This window comes from Cervus canadensis, chromosome 14 (genome assembly GCF_019320065.1).
Source record: "Cervus canadensis isolate Bull #8, Minnesota chromosome 14, ASM1932006v1, whole genome shotgun sequence".
Lineage (NCBI taxonomy): Eukaryota > Metazoa > Chordata > Mammalia > Artiodactyla > Cervidae > Cervus > Cervus canadensis.
The window spans coordinates 42,011,641-42,030,560 of record NC_057399.1 but is presented as its reverse complement, the minus strand read 5'-3'; the positions used below and the strand labels follow the sequence as shown (position 1 = coordinate 42,030,560).

Here is an 18,920-nt window from a genome sequence, read left to right as displayed (position 1 = left end):
AAAAGACTCATGATTTTGAGAATATCTTTCCTGCCACTTATCTCCTTCCTTGCCTTCCTTAGAAAATTCTTCATGGAACTGATTTGGCTAATAATATTTTAAAGATGCATGATTACATGCAAGATTACACTTCCATAGTCATGTGCATTCACATGCTCATCAACTAAGTCTCATTTTGGCACCTGTTGAGATCATTTGCCACAAATTATTCTTTCACAAGGGTATACTAAGAGACAGCCAAATAATATGCACTTCAGTACCAGGGTTTAAGGGGGTAAAACTTCACATGTTTCCTCTTCCTCAAAATGAGTATCATTATGACTTCTTTCTTTTCAAACCAATCCAGTTATAAAAATCCTACTACATAAAAAGCATTATGATAAACAATGATAATTCTTCCAAAAGCAAGTGTGACAACCTTCAAACCTAGCTATTTGTGAATGAAGGAGCTTAGTTCTCAAGCTAAAATGCAAAAAAAAAAAAAACCCCAAAACAAAAATAAAACCTTGCATATAGCCAAATCAACCCCAATCAATGAGTTCCTTTGGGATTAACAGGTAATGTTCCAACTCAGTAATTTCATTTTTTATTTATTTAGTTTTGGTTGTGCTGAGTCTTCATTTCCGCATGGGCTTTTCTCTAGTTGTGGCAAGCAGGGGCTACTCTCTAGCTGTGGTGTGCAGGCTTCTCATTGTCGTGGCTTCTCTGGTTGCAGAGCATGGTCTCTAGGGCACGCGGGCTTCAGTAGCTGTGGCTCCTGGCTCGAGAGCACAGGCTGAACAGTTGTGGCACGCTGGCTTAGTTGCTCCTCAGCGTGTGTGATCTTCCAGATGAGGGATTGAACCCATGTCTCCTGCACTGGCAGGCAGAGTCTTTACCACTGAGCCACCAGAGGAGCACTCCAACTCAGTAATTTTAACATGAGCATGTATTAGAATCATCTAAAAGGCCTGTTAAAATGCCGATTGTTGGGCTTCACCCCCAAAGTTTCTATGTCAGTAGGTCTGGGTACAGCTGGAGAACATGAACTTCTCACAAGTTCCTAAGTGATTCTGCTGCTCCTGGTGTGGGGACCACACTTTGATAACCACCAATGTAAGACTTTAAGATTGCAAGGTCTTATATTTGTAACTAATTCAGAAACCAGGACATAACACCTTTGAAAATACCTAGCAATACAAGGTAACATGAGGGTCCAAACTAAACTACAGTGTGTGAGATATTGAGAGAGAGGAACTCTGGACTGGCAAGATTTGAGCTGAGTCCCAGGTCTGGATAGAATTAAGATCATGAGAGGAAGATGGAGGGCATTTTAGGAAGGGTAGATTCAGAAGCAAGATATGTAGAGATAAGGCTAGAGGGATAGGTAGGGACCAGTTTGTGAACAGCGTTCAATGCCATTCTGTAGAGTTCAGATTTTAGAGTTCAGCAAATAGAATTTTTTTTTTTTTTCTTTTCCATCCACACATTATTCTTCCTGTGGCAGACAGGCTCAAAGATCCAGCATACTGCAAACTTTTTAACCTTCCCAAAGTACTGTTCAGCAGAGGTGAGGGGGAGAGGAAAGCTTTTGATTTATCTTTGGTGTTGGACAAAGATAGGAATTGAGATTGAGAGGTGGATTATTTGCAGTGTTGAGTCAATGTGTTTTTCGTAGGTTGCAGGGATGGGAAAGCCAGTAATTTTTGGATGACAAACACAAAGCAAAGCTTGTTTCACTACGAATTTTGGTTGCCGACAGGAAAAAGAAAAATCTTGGTTGTCTTGGGCAACTTTGGCTCTTGTTACACAGAGGGTCTGAAGTGGGCAAAACCATTCACTAGAGTCCAGTGCTTTTCAACCTTCAAGGTGCACGTGTGGGCATCACTTGTAACCCTTCTTAAAATGTAGATACTGATTCAGCAGGCCTGAAATGGCGCGTTTCTAACAAGTTTCCAGAGGATACTGATGCTGGGGACTGCAATTTGAGGCAAGGTACCAGGGGCCATCCAGTGTGAGTTAGGGGTAGAGAGGCCCGCGGGACAGCCCTTTCGAAGGAAAGAGGATAAACGCGATCCTTAAAGAAAGGCCCCTCTCCAGTCACTCAGGAGAGTGGGGACAATGGTGGGGAAGGAGGAGGAGGAGGACGGCCTGGGCAAAGCTGGGAAGGTGGCAGCCCGGGAGGGTGGCGGCGCCGAGGTGCGTCAGGTGCGAGTGTTCGGGGAGCGGCTGTCCGGGGGGCACGTGGCCGCGGCGCGTCAGCGCCCGCCCCAAGCGCGATTTGTGGTTTTTGGGCCCTCGGCGGCTCCCATCGCGGCCCCCCGGGCGCGCAGCGGGGACCGCGGCGGCAGCCGCAGCCGCAGCCGGTCACTCCACCGCGCGGGCGGGTGCACCTCTCCCGCCTGCCCGGCGCTCTGGCTCCGGAAGCGGAAGGGGAGCGCAGGCCCGGCTGGGCGGCGGCGGCGGGACTAGAGGAGAAGGAGGCGGCGGAGGTGGAGGTGGAGGGGGACGAGCCGCCTGCAGCCGCGAGAGCAGTCGCGGGGAGAGCGAGCCCCCGGCGCCGGTGAGTGTGTGCAGGCGCGGGAACGCCACGGCAGCCCGGCGCCCGCCCTGCCCCGCGCGCTGTCCTCTGCCGGCACCTGCCCTCACCCCTGCTCAGAGCCCCGGGGCTTCTCCGTGCCCTGCACCCCTGGGGTCTGGCCTTTCAGTATCTTCCGCCAGGGAGCTGCAGCCACCCGTCAGCTGCCCCTCCCATTACTGGTAGTTTGGTGGTTTCCTGTTCCAGTCTAGGTGATTTGGGGTAGTTTTTTGTTTGTGTGGTGGTTTTTTTTTTTTTTTTAATTAAAAGAAAAAAAAAAAAAAATCTGTGCCCTGAGCTTCTCACGTTTGAACTCTAGTTTCCCGTCTCTGTACGCACGTCCGGGGACCTGCTAGAGATCTGGGATTTGTTCTTGCGATCTCAGCTTTTCATTCATTCCCAGATCGCTGGGGTGAGGCTTCAAAGAATTTGCGGGAGGAGAAACAACTTGCTCCTTTGCTGACCTTCTGCCTCCCTCCCCCAGATCCAAGAGTGGTTTTGAGAAAATGGCTTATGGATGGCAGCAGTTTGCACTTGTTACCATTCACTATAATAGGCCACTGAATTTTAACCATTTAATGCTGTGGTCTTTTTCAAGCTGTATTTGGGTCATGCATTAAGATCCTTTGTGAGTCTGTGGAGGATGTCGGTACCTCCAGGGCTAAGGGAACCTGACTGGTTATTATTTGAAAATATTGCAATATAGCCATCTATAAAAGTACAAGAGGAAAAAAAGTCAAGGTCGTTGTGGGCGGGTCATAAATCATAGTGTGAAGTTACAGTATAAAATAAAGACCAGTAAGTATAATTAAGCACACAGGTTAAAACTATTTGTCAAATAGATCCAAGATCTGTTATGCTAATATGCGTGCTTTAAATATTCACTACCTTCCTTGAAGTAAAAAGTAATAATGATAATTTTCATTTGATGACTATTTGGTACATGCCATTCCTTGACTAAAGACTTTTGGTGTAGTGTCTTGTTAAATCCTTCCAACTCCTCAGATTTTTTTAAATTTTAAGAATAAAATCCGGAGAGTTGCTTTATTTTGCCTTAGGTGTGCTGTGTTGTCATGGCAAAAAGTATTTTTGAAAAGATGAGAAATCAGTTGGAAAGAAAGAACCAAATAATTTGGTGTTGTGGAAAGAAAAACTCAGACACTATCTAGCTGTGGTTTCCTGGGTAGGTCAGTGACCAATGACATTTTTCATCTATACAACCAGGTGAAGTGAAGTCACTCAGTCATGTCCAACTCTTTGCGACCCCCATGGACTGTAGCCTGCCAGGCTTCTCCATCCATTGGATTTTCCAGGCAAGAATACTGGAGTGGGTTGCCATTTCCTTCCCCAGAGGATCTTCCCGACTCAGGGATTGAACTTGGGTCTCCTGCGTTACAGGTAGACTCCTTAACAGTCTGAGCAACCAGGAAGTTGGGCCAAATTCTTTAAGCCTTATTTTAGCTGTCCCATGCTTATTTGGAATATGCTAAGTTTGTAAATAATTTAAGACCCTTTAACATGTTAAAGATACCCAAAGAAGTATTAGTAAAATTATATCAAAATAGAACCAAAAATGTATAATTCTATACTTTTAGCGTAATATTTGGTGTAGTACTATTCCAGAATTCCTCATTTGGAGATAAAACAATAGGATTATATAAGTCCTTTCAAACTGTTGTGATTTCTGTTTAACATACTTTTGAAGCCATAGTTGGAATAAATGAACTAGAGTGTATTTTAAATAAAATGATAACTGTGTCACATTGCCTACCTCTGGGGTGTTTCGCTTAATGAAAGAAATTTAAGCATTAAAAAATGCAAACATGGAACCATCAGCTTAACAGGTAGGTTCTTAAGAAGTAATCAGTGACTCATAAAATTTCTTACTTCTTATTTACTCACTGCCTGATTTCTCTAATTCGTAGAGATGGATTCAGAGCCTGTGGAAAAGCACATGGGTAAAATAATGTCATGTATTAGTGAAGAAATGAGTTGAGAAGTCTAGTAATGTCTCTGTGGAGCTTTTTTTTTCAGGAATTGTAATTGAATGTGAGTCGATAAAATCTTTCTCAGTGTAGAAGACTACATAGTGATGTTATCAGTTCTACCAGACATAGCAGGGAAGGCGAAGGAAAAGCTATTTGTATTCCCAGGAAGTTGTGTCCTAAGCTTAGTTGTACTTTTGCGTTAAGGAATGAGGGCATTTTATCTTACTGGAGTGAAACATCAAGACTCCGTTTCAGATTCTCAAACACACTAAAAACAAATGGCACTTTAGCATTGAGAGAAACCAGTGCATTAATACATCTTAATAAAGTTGAAAATGTTAAAAAATATAGATAACTGAAAAGAATAAATGGAAAAACACGTCTTTCTCATTATTAGAATATTGATTTTTTTTTTTTGGTTAAGCACCTGGTAAATTGAGTTTTCTGAATGTTGAGCTTTAAGCCAACTTCTTCACTCTCCTCTTTCACTTTCATCAAGAGGCTTTTTAGTTCCTCTTCACTTTCTGCCATAAGGGTGGTGTCATCCACATTTCTGAGGTTATTGATATTTCTCCCGTTAATCTTGATTCCAGCCTGTGCTTCTTCCAGCCCAGTGTTTCTCATGATGTACTCTGCATATAAGTTAACTAAGCAGGGTGACACTATACAGCCTGGATGTGCTCCTTTTACTATTTGGAACCAGAAAGTGAAGAAGAACTAAAGAGCCTCTTGATGAAAGTGGAAGAGGAGAGTGAAAAAGTTGGCTTAAAGCTCAACATTCACAAAACTAAGATCATGGCATCTGGTCCCATCACTTCATGGCTGATAGATGGAGAAACAGTGGAAACAGTGGCAGATTTTATTTTTGGGGCTCCAAAATCACTGCAGATGGTGACTGCAGCCATGAAATAAAAAGACGCTTACTCCTTGGAAGGAAAGTTATGACCAACCTAGACAGCATATTAAAAAGCAGAGACATTACTTTGCCAAGAAAGGTCCGTCTAGTCAAGGCTATGGTTTTTCCAGTGGTCATGTATGGATGTGAGAGTTGGACTATAAAGAAAGCTGAGCGCCGAAGAATTGATGCTTTTGAACTGTGGTGTTGGAGAAGACTCTTGAGAGTCCCTTGGACTGTAAGGAGATCAAATCAGTCCATCCTAAAGGAGATCAGTCCTAAGAGTTTATTGGAAGGACTGATGTTGAAGCTGAAATTCCAATACTTTGGCCACCTGATGCGAAGAGCTGACTCATTTGAAAAGACGCTGATGCTGGGAAAGATTGAGGGCAGGAGGAGAAGGGGATGACAGAGGATGAGATGGTTGGATGACATCACTGACTCAATGGACATGAGTTTGAGTAAACTCCAGCAGTTGGTGATTGACAGGGAGGCCTGGTGTGCTGCAGTCCATGGGGTCTCAAAGAGTCGGACGCGACTGAGCAACTGAACTGAACTGAAATTGAGTTGGCCTAGTTTGAAAAGCATATCTTAATAGATACAAAACAGCACTACTTTCATTGGTAGCTACCTATCCCAAAGTAATGTGATGGTAGTTTATTAACTTATTTCCCTCTTTTGATGTGCTCTGGTGAAAAAATGTGATATTTGCAAAGTTTGTCTTCTGCCTTTTAGACCTCTGTTTCCTGGTGCTTTTTCTCTCAAGTGGATTAACTTTGTCCATTTAAGGACTGAATAAGTTTCTGCTCTCTTGTCTGTTGCTACTAGTTCCACAAAAAGGCAGGTTAGGTAAAAATTAGTATTTTACTACTCACTGATTCATTTAATTTTAATTTTAACTTAACGTGCTCCACTGTGGTCTCAACCTGGCTTCTGATTTTAAGCCTTTTATCAGTAATTATGGAATAAATAACCTTTTTTTTTTTTTTTCTTTTTTTACTGTTGTAGGATTTTCAGCTTCAGCAAGCAAGGAGAGATTTTCTTTTTTCTTTCAGTATTATTGTTTTTAAATCATGTCTGCTTTGGTAAAGCCTGGTGTGACGGAAATCTAATTTAGCCTTTTGGTTTTTTTTTTTTTTCCCAATCTGTTCTTGGTGCAGTGGTTACTAGATAGGGGTAAGTAGCTGTTGCCTTTTCTCATGGAAGAACATGCCTAATTCACAGCCAGGAAATGCCAGAGCCTTATTTCTGGCTTTTCCTGTAGCTGAAGGTTTTTTTCTTGTGCTATTGTTTGAGCAGAAGTTACCTGCGTTCAAAGGTAGGGAGCTTCTGTCCCTGCCCTGCATTTAATACCAGCTCTTTCCTGGTTGCCCTGTCCCTTTTCCTAAATGAAGAGTCCCACATGGGCAGTTTGTGCTGACTGAAACAATATTAGGTAGTCTTTAATCATATCATCCCACACCTTTTGAGTTATTTTTGTTTTTTTGTTAGGAGGTTTGTTTTTTGTTAGAAGAAGTTACTGTATTGCAATACTTTTAATAATGGTATTAAATTTACTTTTTTTTTTTCACCTGTGAAGCAGATATACAGAAGAGCCTCAGCTTATGTTCAGTTCTGCCCATAATATAGTGACTTAAAGACTTGTTCTAGGAAGTGGATTCTTGAAACCATCAGTGGTACAGCTTTGACACTTTGTTCACCCACATTTTCACAGGATCTTGCTGGAGACCTTAGCAGATGGGCCAGAATTCCCAACTGTAATTCTGTATTTTTCTTTAGCTTTTGAAATCAGGTCCTTATTTTCTCCCATGCTTCATTCTTTAACTCACCAGGCCTTCTACTTTTTACCTGGAAAAGATTTAGCTCAGTCACTCTATTTTTAGATCAGATCTCTGTTTTTGGTTTTTTGCTTGAAGAGACCGCCTTCATGTCTGCCTGGTGGAAATACAGCCTCCCTACGTGCTTATAGTATGATGCAAGGGAAAAGGCTGTATACTGTCTGAGGTTTCACATCCCTTGACAAGTAGTTCTTAGACTCTGGTGTTAGAAAAAGTAGATAGCTGGGTATAGTTAAATTGTGTGTGCCTGCTAAGTCATTTCAGTCTCGTCTGACTCTTTGCGACCTGATGGACTGTAGTCCACCAGACTCCTCTGTCCATGGGATTCTCCAGGCAATAGTACTGGAGTGGGTTGCCGTGCCCTCCTCCAGGGGATCTTCCCGACCCAGAGATTGAACTTGCGTCTCTTACCTGCCTCTAGCGCCACCTCAAATCACTGCTTTAATGATGGCAACATAGAAACATTGTTTCATCTTGGAGGTTTTAAGACTAGATGTAAAATTCATCTTTAAGTCCTTCTTTCCCCTTACAAACTCCCATTTAAAATTACCATTGTTGGAGGTGTTTCTTATTTGCCAGGCAATTTCTCCTTTAGGTATGACAGTCACCTTGTGTGTTGGTATTTTAATCACCATATTAGAGATGGTTAAACTGAAGCTTCAAAAGAAACTGAAGCTTGAAGAGCTAATAAAGGCTCTGTAATAATTTGAATGTGACTCTCTTAAACATTAATTTCCTACTCTATTAAAATAAACGGAATACCTCTGTGATATTTTAAAAATTGCGTGACCTATTTGGCTAATTATTAATGACAGCTGTATCCTGATATTTTAGGTAGAATTACTTGACTAGTTTCTCAGAGTCGATAAAATTGGAAGTTAAATAGCTGTATAAATATATACAGTTATATATTTATATTTTTAAGATTTATTTAAAGCTGCATTTATAAGGTTTACATTTTATATATTTGTATAATATGTTAACCATTTTATTTTGACACTGGGGGGGGGGGTTTTTTTTTTTGGTTTGCCCTGTAAATCATCAATTGCAGTCTTTCACACACAGCAATGTTAAAAATAAATAACATTTTGTACTTACAGAACTTTGAGATATTCTTTGCTGTCATAAAATTTGTTGGGTTTTTAAGACTAGGATTGCTTTTATATCACATGGGTGAGATTTGATTCTACAGTAATGGCCACGCTGAATAGATAAAATGCTTATCTCATTTTCAGTGCTATGGCTGTGATGTAGTTCTAATAACTGTAAATACAAAGTAGGATTTTTTCCCCTTGATTTTAAGCTGGTGAATGCCTAGGGTTTGACTCATGGTTGGTTGACTTGTGCTGTTACTAATGTTACTGACAGAAACTACTGTTTCGCTGTAATGCTAAGAAGCCACGCTGGAGGCATAGCCCTAGCAGAATTACTGACTTTGGCCATGTTTCAGAGCACTTCCTTGGACCACACTTAATTCTGTTTGAGGTCTTTTCTAGAAGATGAGTTCATCCGTTGCTGTTAGCATAGCATCTCTTTTGCTAAGTCATTCTGTATTTGTCCCTGAGAAGCAAATGTGCAGCCGTGGAGACCACTTTAAATTAGCTTAGCAAGCTAGAGTAGAAACAAGTTACATTTCACAATCGAACAATCATGATCCATAGAAAAAGTGACCCTGGGAGAAAAATGCAGTTAAAAAAAAAAAGAAGTCTATAAGGGGAATGGAAATGCAGTGATAATGATTTTGATATTTTCTTCCACATCCTCTGTATGTAATAGGTTCCTATTCCTATGGTAAGCAGCATGCATGGCAAACACAACTCGTCTTTTATTTCCTTTCTTGGGGAATGGTACCACCGTTCACCTAGACTCTAAGCTAAAACTTGGGAGTCATCCTAGAATCTGCCCTATGTGTGATTGATCACTATGTCCTGTTAGTTTTACTCTTTAAGTTCTTTTTCTGCCCTTTTCCAGCATACCTCCTGTCTTAAGTTTTCCATCTTCACCCCTACTCCTTCCCACTTCCCTTAGAAACTACTGCTTTTGGGGTACTTAGCATATGCCCTCATCTCTCAACTGAATAACCAGTAAACCTAGCTTATTTCATATAGTCAGTCTTGGAGCTTTATCCATCCACCCAAGTTTGTTCTTCAGAGTGTTGCTCTTCTTTCTAAAATGCACATTTCACCATGGCATTCTTTTGCCTATAATCCTTTAGGGTTTTCGAAACCACCGTCTTCAGGGTGAAGTCCAAACTCATTGGCGTGGTTAACAGTGTTTTTTACTTTGTCAACTTGTAGGTCATGAAATCAGTCTAGTAGGCTGTGACCAACACTATATATTTTCATTAAAGTGAAATACAATATAATAGTGCAGTCTATATCACATATAGTATGGATAAATATCACTTCATTAAACTTTTTCAGTTATATATTTTATACATATGCAGTATATAACTCACATATCTCATGTATTTCTGTGTATTTGCTGCTAGATGTTCTGAACTATATTTCTTAAAGATGATTGTTCTCGAAAGGTTAAACATGTTTTATCTGATTCTTGCATATGAAATGACTCTAGTCATTTCAGTTTACTTAGATTTTCTTTGCCTGCCCTTATACTTTTGCTTACTTTACTTGCTTATTCAGAAGAGCCTCCGTTTTTCATCATTTCATTTCGTAGGTTTCACTCGCTCCAGAAATCTTTTCTTGGTGGCAACACCAAAAGAAATAAATTTTTCACCGCAGCCTGGTAGACACATAAATATTCACATGACTGAAAAAAGTCCCATGAACCAGTACCCATCCTCTATGAGATACATTATTGCCCCATTGCCCGCTATCTTACTTTGTCTTGGTTGCTGTTGATCATGTCTGTTTACTAGTTTGTCTCTGTTGAGAATAGGGCTGGTTTCTCTCTCTTTTTTTAAATCTATACACAGTGCCAAGGCTTGGTATATAGACAACAGGAAATGGTTGAATTAGTGAAATTCTGGATCAGTATATTTTCTAGAACTCTTTACAGTAACTCTTAAACTCTTACTGTTTATGCCTGAACTATAGAAATTAATGATTGATTCTTTTAATGATTTCATTATAGGAGGATAACTTTTTTCCTTAAAACATTTAAATTAATATGTGCTTCTATTTTTAAACTCCTTATTTTACGTTTATCAATTGTGATTAGATAGTCCTGGCCTAACGCTTCCCTGGTGGCTCAGCGGTTAAAGCGTCTGCCTGCAATGTGGGAGACCTGGGTTCGATCCCTGGGTCGGGAAGATCCCCTGGACAAGGAAATGGCAACCCACTCCAGTATTCTTGCCTGGAGAATCCCATGGAGGGAGGAGCCTGGTAGGCTACAGTCCATGGGGTCACAAAGAGTCAGACACGACTGAGCTACTTCACTAAACTAAACACTAAACATCTTGATAGATATTACATTGCATTTTGTCACATCAGTGACCTCAGAATCTACTGTTATTTTGTGATTTGTGGTCAGGAAGTTTGATGAAGCCAAATGCTGGACACACAACACTTAATTTGATTTTATGGGAACTGGGTCATTTCAAAAGAGAAAACTTTTATGTATAATGGCAGTCAGATAAAGATTTTTGGGGGCTGGCAGGATTAGGTATGAAGACAGAATTAAGTGGAGTTGGATCATTTTATTTCTAAATTTAAACTTTTTGTAATTGGTGATTTTGCAGTTAGAATATTTAGTTGTTTACAGTTTGTATCATTGTTGTGAGATCATTTTTATTAAACCATTAATAGAGTCTCATGGAGAACCGCTGTTGAGGAGAGATCCATTTGTTGGGATGCAATAAAAAAAAAAGAATAAATCAAGATAAAACTGCTAAATTCAAGTACCAGGACAATTACAACACATCTCAGTGAATTTGCAAGTGGTAAGTGCATTTAATTTTAATGGGAATATGTTTCTTATTCTTAGTGTCCTTAAAGTGTTATGTTTAGATGAATTTTAACAATCTTTCATTTGTAAAAAATTATAGTTACTGTATGTTTATGTTAAGTTTTTCATATTAAAATCTTAACTAAACATTTTCTTAAACAAGGCTTTTTCCACAGAGGGAAAAAAATCTGTAAATAATATTGAAACATCTTCCTGAAGTGTATGTCTTATATGGCTTTATCGCTAATGCTTCTGTGCTGCATTTTTAAAGATACTAATTTGAAAAACATTCCAAGTAAAGATAATGCATAGTGATAAAGAGAGGCTAAAATGAAAATTTTTGGTGGGCATGGCAAACCCACTCCAGTATTCTTGCCTGGAGTATCCCATGGACAGAGGAGCCTGGCAAGCTATAGTCCATAGGGTCGCAAAGAGTTGAACACAGCTGAAACGACTGAACACAAGCACACTTATTTCTTAATGAGCTTAGACTTATACATAAATATATGTACAAAATGTGATGGCATTCCTTCTCTCTACTCTTTCCTTCCTCAGCCCAGTGATAACCACTGTTAACAGTTTGGTAGGTGTGTTTTCTTCCACACATACAGAAATAACTTACACATTATTTTTTTTCTAACAAAAAAAGAATCACATTGCACAAACTTCTCTGTAACTTTCCCCTCCAACATTTAATTATGAAAGATTTTAAGCAGAGGAACTGAAAGAATTTCATACTATAATACCTTCATACCCATCACCTAGATTCTACAACTAATGTTTTACTGAACTACATCACATGCTCATCCATCTCTGAGTCCACCCATTAATCCATGTTTTTTGGGATTCATTTGAAAGTAAACTGCAGTCATCTGTACACTTCTTTCCCCCTCTCCCCAGTACTTCAGTGTACATATCATTAACTAGAGTTCAGTATTGGTTTAAAGGATTTTTTTTTTTAAGGTGAACTGACATACCATGAAATGCACCAATATTAAGTGCACATTTGCTGGGTTTCAACAAATTTATAACCTGTATATCTCAAATTTGTGTCAAGATAGAGATCTCTATCAGCACCTCAGAAAGTGCCCTTATACCTTTTCCTAGTTCAACTCTATCCTGCCCTCCTTTTAGGAAGATATGCACCCCCTATAGATTTTGCCATATAACTCTCTTCTTTTCACTCAACACCTGTGTGGGTAGCCATATGCACATCTTGATCAACTTGCTTTTTTTCTTTAAAAATTGCAGTAGCTTGGAAATAGTCTATGCTGTGGATATATTATGATTTACGGTATATGACCATTTCCCTCTCTCTGTATGGGCATTTGTTGTTGTTTAGGGCTAAGTTGTGTCCGGTGTTTTGTGACTCCATGGACTGTAGTCCACCAGGTGCCCAGGCAAGAATACTGGAGAAGGTTGCCATTTCCTCCTCCAGGGGACCTTCCCAACTCAGGGAGAGAACCCCTCACTTCTGCTTGGCAAGTGGATTTTTATCACTGAGATCACCTGGGAAGTCCCTACATGGGTATATAGGTTGTGCCGTATTTTTGTGACTATAAAAAGTGCTGTATATATATATATATATCTGTACACTCTAGTGAATATTTTTATAGATATGACTAGAAATAAAACTGCTGGGTCAGAGTTTGACATTTTAGTAGATACTGCCAAATTGCCCTCCAAAGATGACTATATCAGTTTACATGCTTATCAGCAATGAATTGAAAGTGTCCTTTTCTCTGTGCCCTTTCAACATTGGGTGTCATCTGTCTTTCTAAAATTTTGTCAATACAAAGGATGAAAAATACAACTAGTGATTTCGCATTTTTCTAGTCAGCAGTGATTAACCATTGGATTTTTTTTTGTCCTTTGTGAATTTCCTCTCCATGTATTTACTTTAATGACTCTTGCTAGAAACATGGTATATTCTTTTTTCCAAGGATGCTTTGTCTTTTAATTTTGCTTCTGCTGTGTTTTGAGCTTCAGAGATTTTAATCTTTCTGTGATTAAACATGGCTTATGGGGTCTTACTAAAGATCTTTCTCATTCTAAGATTATAAAATCACTTACTATATATAGTCTTCTGTTAGTTTTTCTTTTTATTTGAAATTTTGAAGAGAAAGAGAAATTCGCTGTGAACTTAGGTGCCAGTAAAAAAATTTCATATGGAGAGTGAGATTCAAATTGACCTTGAAGTATGTGTTGAATTTGAATGGAGCAAACAAAATGGCAGGGACATTTTGGACAGAAGGAATGAGAGAGGTATATATATTCTTATTCATGGAACAATAATAAGACCACTGGATGACATGGTGAGTCATATAAACTGTGAATTTAGAGATACTCATTTGGCTCAATTTCTTGTAAATTATTTTGGCTCACTTTTATCATTTTCCAAAATCAGCATTCTGGTGTTATAGTTTTGTCATAGTTTTCTGATACTTTTCATAGTGACTTCAATATTCTTCCTGAGGAAAATACATGAAATTATTTTAGGTGAAATTTAGTTGCCTGAAGAAGGCAGAAAAGGAAAGGTGGCTTCCTACCAGAGTAGGTTGAACATTGTAAATATTCACATGGCCTAGTTTATTAGAGTTGAGTTATAATTTCTTTGGGAAAAAAATGTTGTGCTGTAGTAATTTATATTATTAATGAAGTTGGTCACAGCACCCAAGTATAGTTACCAGATAGCAATCTTCAAAAATGTTGAAGGACCGGTGTGTCCACTAGTTACATCAAAGAGTTATGAGCTCATCATTTAATACACAAATTAATACGTTGAATTCTCTAGCTGATGAAAGTATTTACAGATGCCACCCTTAAAACCATGTAGCAACATAGTGTTCAATTTGGTGGTTGCTCAGGATGTGTAATAGTTTCTGTTCAGCCGTGAGCCACGCCTGGTAGATATTAACTGAGAGGCGCGACCCTGCAATCCTACCAGTTACATGTTTCTGGCTGTAATCTGATTTGGAGCTCTGTTTTCGTCTCTACAATCCAGTGGCACTAATTTTCACTGATCAGGTATTTTTTAAAAAAATATTCAAAGTCTTACTTGTTCATTCTTTTATATTTCTATACTCAGGTCACTTTTCCTTGGGGATTCTTGTTCTTTTAGAGCTTGTTGTCTGTGTATGTTTATATCCAGGAAAAACAGACACATTTTAAACTGTACTTTTCATTAATAGTTTCTGTTGTGAGAAATGTGTTGCAGTGATAAGAAAAATTTGTTCTTCTGTGGTAGAGGAGAATGAAAATAGAGTTTAAAAAATGAGTTAAGTGTTTGATCATTTTGCTACTTGTTTTGCTGGGTTTTATGCATCTCTGTTTCTGATACTTATATATTTAGAATTAAGTAATGAAGTTACTCTGTTATATATAATTATTAAAATTCACTGTCTGTTTTTTAGTTCTGAATGGAACTGAAAGATTAAAAGAAAGAAGATACGTGAAGTTAATGATACTGATCATGTTGAGAGACAGAGACTTCTGTCATTTCTTTTAGCACTTGATAATTGGCAAGATTGTAAAAATAAACATTCTTTTTAATGTTTCTCTTTTTTAGGTATGTTGATAGCTTATTATTTGCATTTGAGTTCATTTACTTTTTAAAATAATGATACCTAGAAAATTAAATAGCATGCTTTATCCTCTGTGGCTTTCCTTACTTTAATGATACTGATAGATCTTTTAATTTTTTAGTTAAAAGGTAATGAAGTTCAACTTTTACTTTTTTAAAGATCTAGGCATTATTTCAGTTTTAAAATTCATGCATAAATACTAAGAGACCAAATCTGATTTAAAGGGTTGGGTTGTGTTGCATTTGATTTCTTGTCTTTTTTTCCCTGCATTTCAAGTGTTTCAAGGTTCTAGGGATAATAGGATAAGTGTGTTCTTTTAGAATTAAGTAATCCTTAATCTTTTTTTCTTTGTGCTGGTAGCTTTGTAACTTAAAGAACATTGGCAAAGTCTCTAAAGGGTAGTTCTGTGAGGCTCTTCAACTGATGATAAATTATTCCTAGAATGAAGTAGTCTGATATATGTTAGAGATCTGGGAGATACCCTCCAAAAGCTTACTGGTTTGATTCTACAACTAATTTCTCCAAAACTAATTTTGACTTCTGTCTTCTCTTAGCCCAAATGAATTGTCTTTAATTTCATCCTCCACACCAGAGCTTTAATAATTTATTTAAAGTATAAACCTCACTATGTTACCCTGCCCCCCTGCTTTAGTAGCTTTCCAGTGTCTAAGAATGGCAATTTATGCCCATCATGATATAGCCCCTCATTTCTTACCGCTTGCTCTCCCTTAAAAGTTTTTAAGTCTTAAATACCTTCTACACTTCCTTCTGTTTGCAGTACAGTTGACACTTTTCTTTGGTTGGATAACTTTTACTCTTCTTTTAAGATTGAACTCTGCTCCAGGGAGTCTTGTCCTGATTTAATTAGTCCCCATCTGTGCCTATCAGTCAGTTCAGTTCAGTTCAGTCACTCAGTCGTGTTCGACTCTTTGCGACCCCATGAATCGCAGCACGCCAGGCCTCCCTGTCCATCACCAACTCCCGGAGTTTATTCAAACTCATGCCCATCGAGTCGGTGATACCATCCAGCCATCTCATCCTCTGTCATCCCCTTCTCCTCCTGCCCCCAATCCCTCCCAGCATCAGGGTCTTTTCCAATGAGTCAACTCTTCACATGAGGTGGCCAAAGTATTGGAGTTTCAGCTTCAGCATCAGTCCTTCAATGAACACCCAGGACTGATCTCCTTCAGGATGGACTGGTTGGATCTCCTTGCAGTCCAAGGGACTCTCAAGAGTCTTCTCCAACACCACAGTTCAAAAGCATCAATTTTTCATCGCTCAGCTTTCTTCACAGTCCAACTCTCACATCCATACATGACCACTGGAAAAACCATAGCCTTGACTAGACAGACCTTTGTTTGCAAAGTAATGTCTCTGCTTTTTAATATGCTGTCTAGGTTGGTCACACCTTTCCTTCCAAGGAGTAAGCGTCTTTTAATTTCATGGCTGCAATCACCATCTGCAGTGCTTTTGGAGCCCAAAAATATAAAGTCTGACACTGTTTCCACTGTCTCCCCATCTATTTCCCATGAGGTGATGGGACCAGATGCCATGATCTTAGTCTGAATGTTGAGCTTTAAGCCAACTTTTTCACTCTCCTCTTTCACCTTCATCAAGAGGCTTTTTAGTTCCTCTTCACTTTCTGCCATAAGGGTGGTGTCGCATATCTGCATATGCATATGCATATCAATAACCTGCATATCTGAGGTTATTGATATGTCTCCCGGCAGTCTTGATGCCAGCTTGTGCTTCTTCCAGCCCAGCGTTTCTCATGATGTATTCTGCTTATAAGTTAAATAAGTGGGGTGACAATATACAGCCTTGACGTACTCCTTTTCCTATTTGGAACTGGTCTCTTGTTCCCTATCCAGTTCTAACTGTTGCTTCCTGACCTGCATACAGGTTTCTCAAGAGGCAGGTCAGGTGCTCTGGTATTCCCATCTCCTTCAGAATTTTCCACAGTTTATTGTGATCCACACTGTCGAAGGCTTTGGCGTAGTCAATAAAGCAGAAATAGATGTTTTTCTGGAACTCTCTTGCTTTTTCGATGATCCAGCGGATATTGGCAATTTGATCTTTGGTTCCTCTGCCTTTTCTAAAACCAGCTTGAACATCTGGAAGTTCACGGTTCACGTATTGCTGAAGCCTGGCTTGGAGAATTTTGAGCATTACTTTACTAGCATGTGAGATGAGTGCAATTGTGCAGTAGCTTGAGCATTCTTTGGCATTGCCTTTCTTAGGGATTGGAATGAAAATGGACCTTTTCCAGTCCTGTGGCCACTGCTGAGTTTTCCAAATTTGCTGGCATATTGAGTGCAGCACTTTCACAGCATCATCTTTTAGGATTTGAAATAGCTGAACTGGAATTCCATCACCTCCACTAGCTTTGTTCGTAGTGATGCTTTCTAAGGCCCACTTGACTTCACATTCCAGGATGTCTGGCTCTAGCTGAGTGATCACACCATTGTGATTATCTGGGTAGTGAAGATCTTTTTTGTACAGTTCTTCTGTGTATTCTTGCCACCTCTTCTTAATATCTTCTGCTTCTGTTTGGTCCATACCATTTCTGTCCTTTATTGAGCCCATTTTTGATTGTAATGTTTTCTTGGTATCTCTGATTTTCTTGAAGAGATCTCTAGTCTTTCCCATTCTGTTGTTTTCCTCTATTTCTTTGCATTGATCGCTGAGGAAGGCTTTCTTATCTCTCCTGGCTATTCTTTGGAACTCTGCATTCAAATGGGAATATCTTTCCTTTTCTCCTTTGCTTTTACCTTCTCTTCATTTCACAGCTATTTGTAAGGCCTCCTCAGACAACCATTTTGCCTTTTTGCATTTCTTTTCCATGGGGATGGTCTTGATCCCTGTCTCCTGTACAATGTCACGAACCTCCGTCCATAGTTCATCAGGCTCTCTGTCTATCAGATCTAGCCCCTTAAATCTATTTCTCACTTGCACTGTATAGTCATAAGGGATTTGATTTAGGTCATACCTAAATGGTCTAGTGGTTATCCCTACTCTCTTCAGTTTAAGTCTGAATTTGGCAGTAAGGAGTTCATGATCTGAGCCACAGTCAGCTCCTGGTCTTGTTTTTGCTGACTCTAGAGAGCTTCTCCATCTTTGGCTGCAAAGAATATAATCATTCTGATTTCGGTGTTGACTATCTGGTGATGTCCCATGTGTAGAGTCTTCTCTTGTGTTGTTGTAAGAGGGTGTTTGCTATGACCAGTGTGTTCTCTTGGCAAAACTCTATCAGCCTTTCCCCTGCTTCATTCCGTACTCCAAGGCCAAATTTGCCTGTTACTCCAGGTGTTTCTTGACTTCCTACTTTTGCATTCCAGTCCCCTATAATGAAAAGGACATCTTTTTTGGGTGTTAGTTCTAAAAGGTCTTGTAGGTCTTTATAGAACCGTTCAACTTCGGCTTCTTCATAATTACTGGTTGGGGCATAGGCTTGGATTACCGTGATATTGAATGGTTTGCCTTGGGAATGAACAGAGATCATTCTGTCGTTTTTGAGATTGCATCCAATACTGCATTTTGGACTCTTTTGTTGACTATGATGGGTACTCCATTTCTTCTAAGGGATTCCTGCCCACAGTAGTAGATATAGTGGTCATCTGAGTTAAATTCACCCATTCCTCTCCATTTTAGCTCGCTGATTCCTAGAATGTTGACATTCACTCTTCCCATCTCCTGTTTGACCACTTCCAATTTGCCTTGATTCATGGACCTAACATTCCAGGTTCCTATGCAATATTGCTCTTCACAGCATCGGACCTTGCTTCTATCACCAGTCCCATCCACAACTGGGTATTGTTTTTGCTTTGGCTCCATCCCTTCATTCTTTCTGGAGTTATTTCTCCACTGATCTCCAGTAGCATATGGGCACCTACCGACCTGGGGAGTTCCTCTTTCAGTATCCTATCATTTTGCCTTCTCATACTGTTCATGGGGTTCTCAAGGCAAGAATACTGAAGTGGTTTGCCATTCCCTTCTCCAGTGGACCACATTCTGTCAGACCTCTCCACCATGACCCGACAGTCTTGGGTGGCCCCACACGGCATGGCTTAGTTTCACTGAGTTAGACACGACTGAGGTCCTGTGATCAGATTGGCTAGTTTTCTGTGATTGTGGTTTCAGAGTGTCTGC

General features: G+C 39.6%; 1 protein-coding gene across 5 annotated transcripts in view; it reads left to right on the top strand.

Annotated features, from left to right (window-relative positions):
- Nucleotides 1-2,246: 2,246 nt before the first annotated feature.
- The window catches only part of ZDHHC21 (zinc finger DHHC-type palmitoyltransferase 21), a 72,697-nt gene continuing 56,023 nt past the window's right edge, over nt 2,247-18,920 (top strand). The window contains exons 1-2 of one of the 5 annotated variants that reach the window (XM_043486952.1): nt 2,249-2,542; nt 11,049-11,182. The gene's annotated coding sequence lies outside the window, so the exon portion shown is untranslated. Of the gene's footprint in view, nt 2,543-10,589; nt 10,626-11,048; nt 11,183-14,098; nt 14,215-14,621; nt 14,756-18,920 lie in introns of those variants that run through there. The other 4 variants (XM_043486953.1, XM_043486954.1, XM_043486956.1 and 1 more) reach the window with 4 other exon arrangements.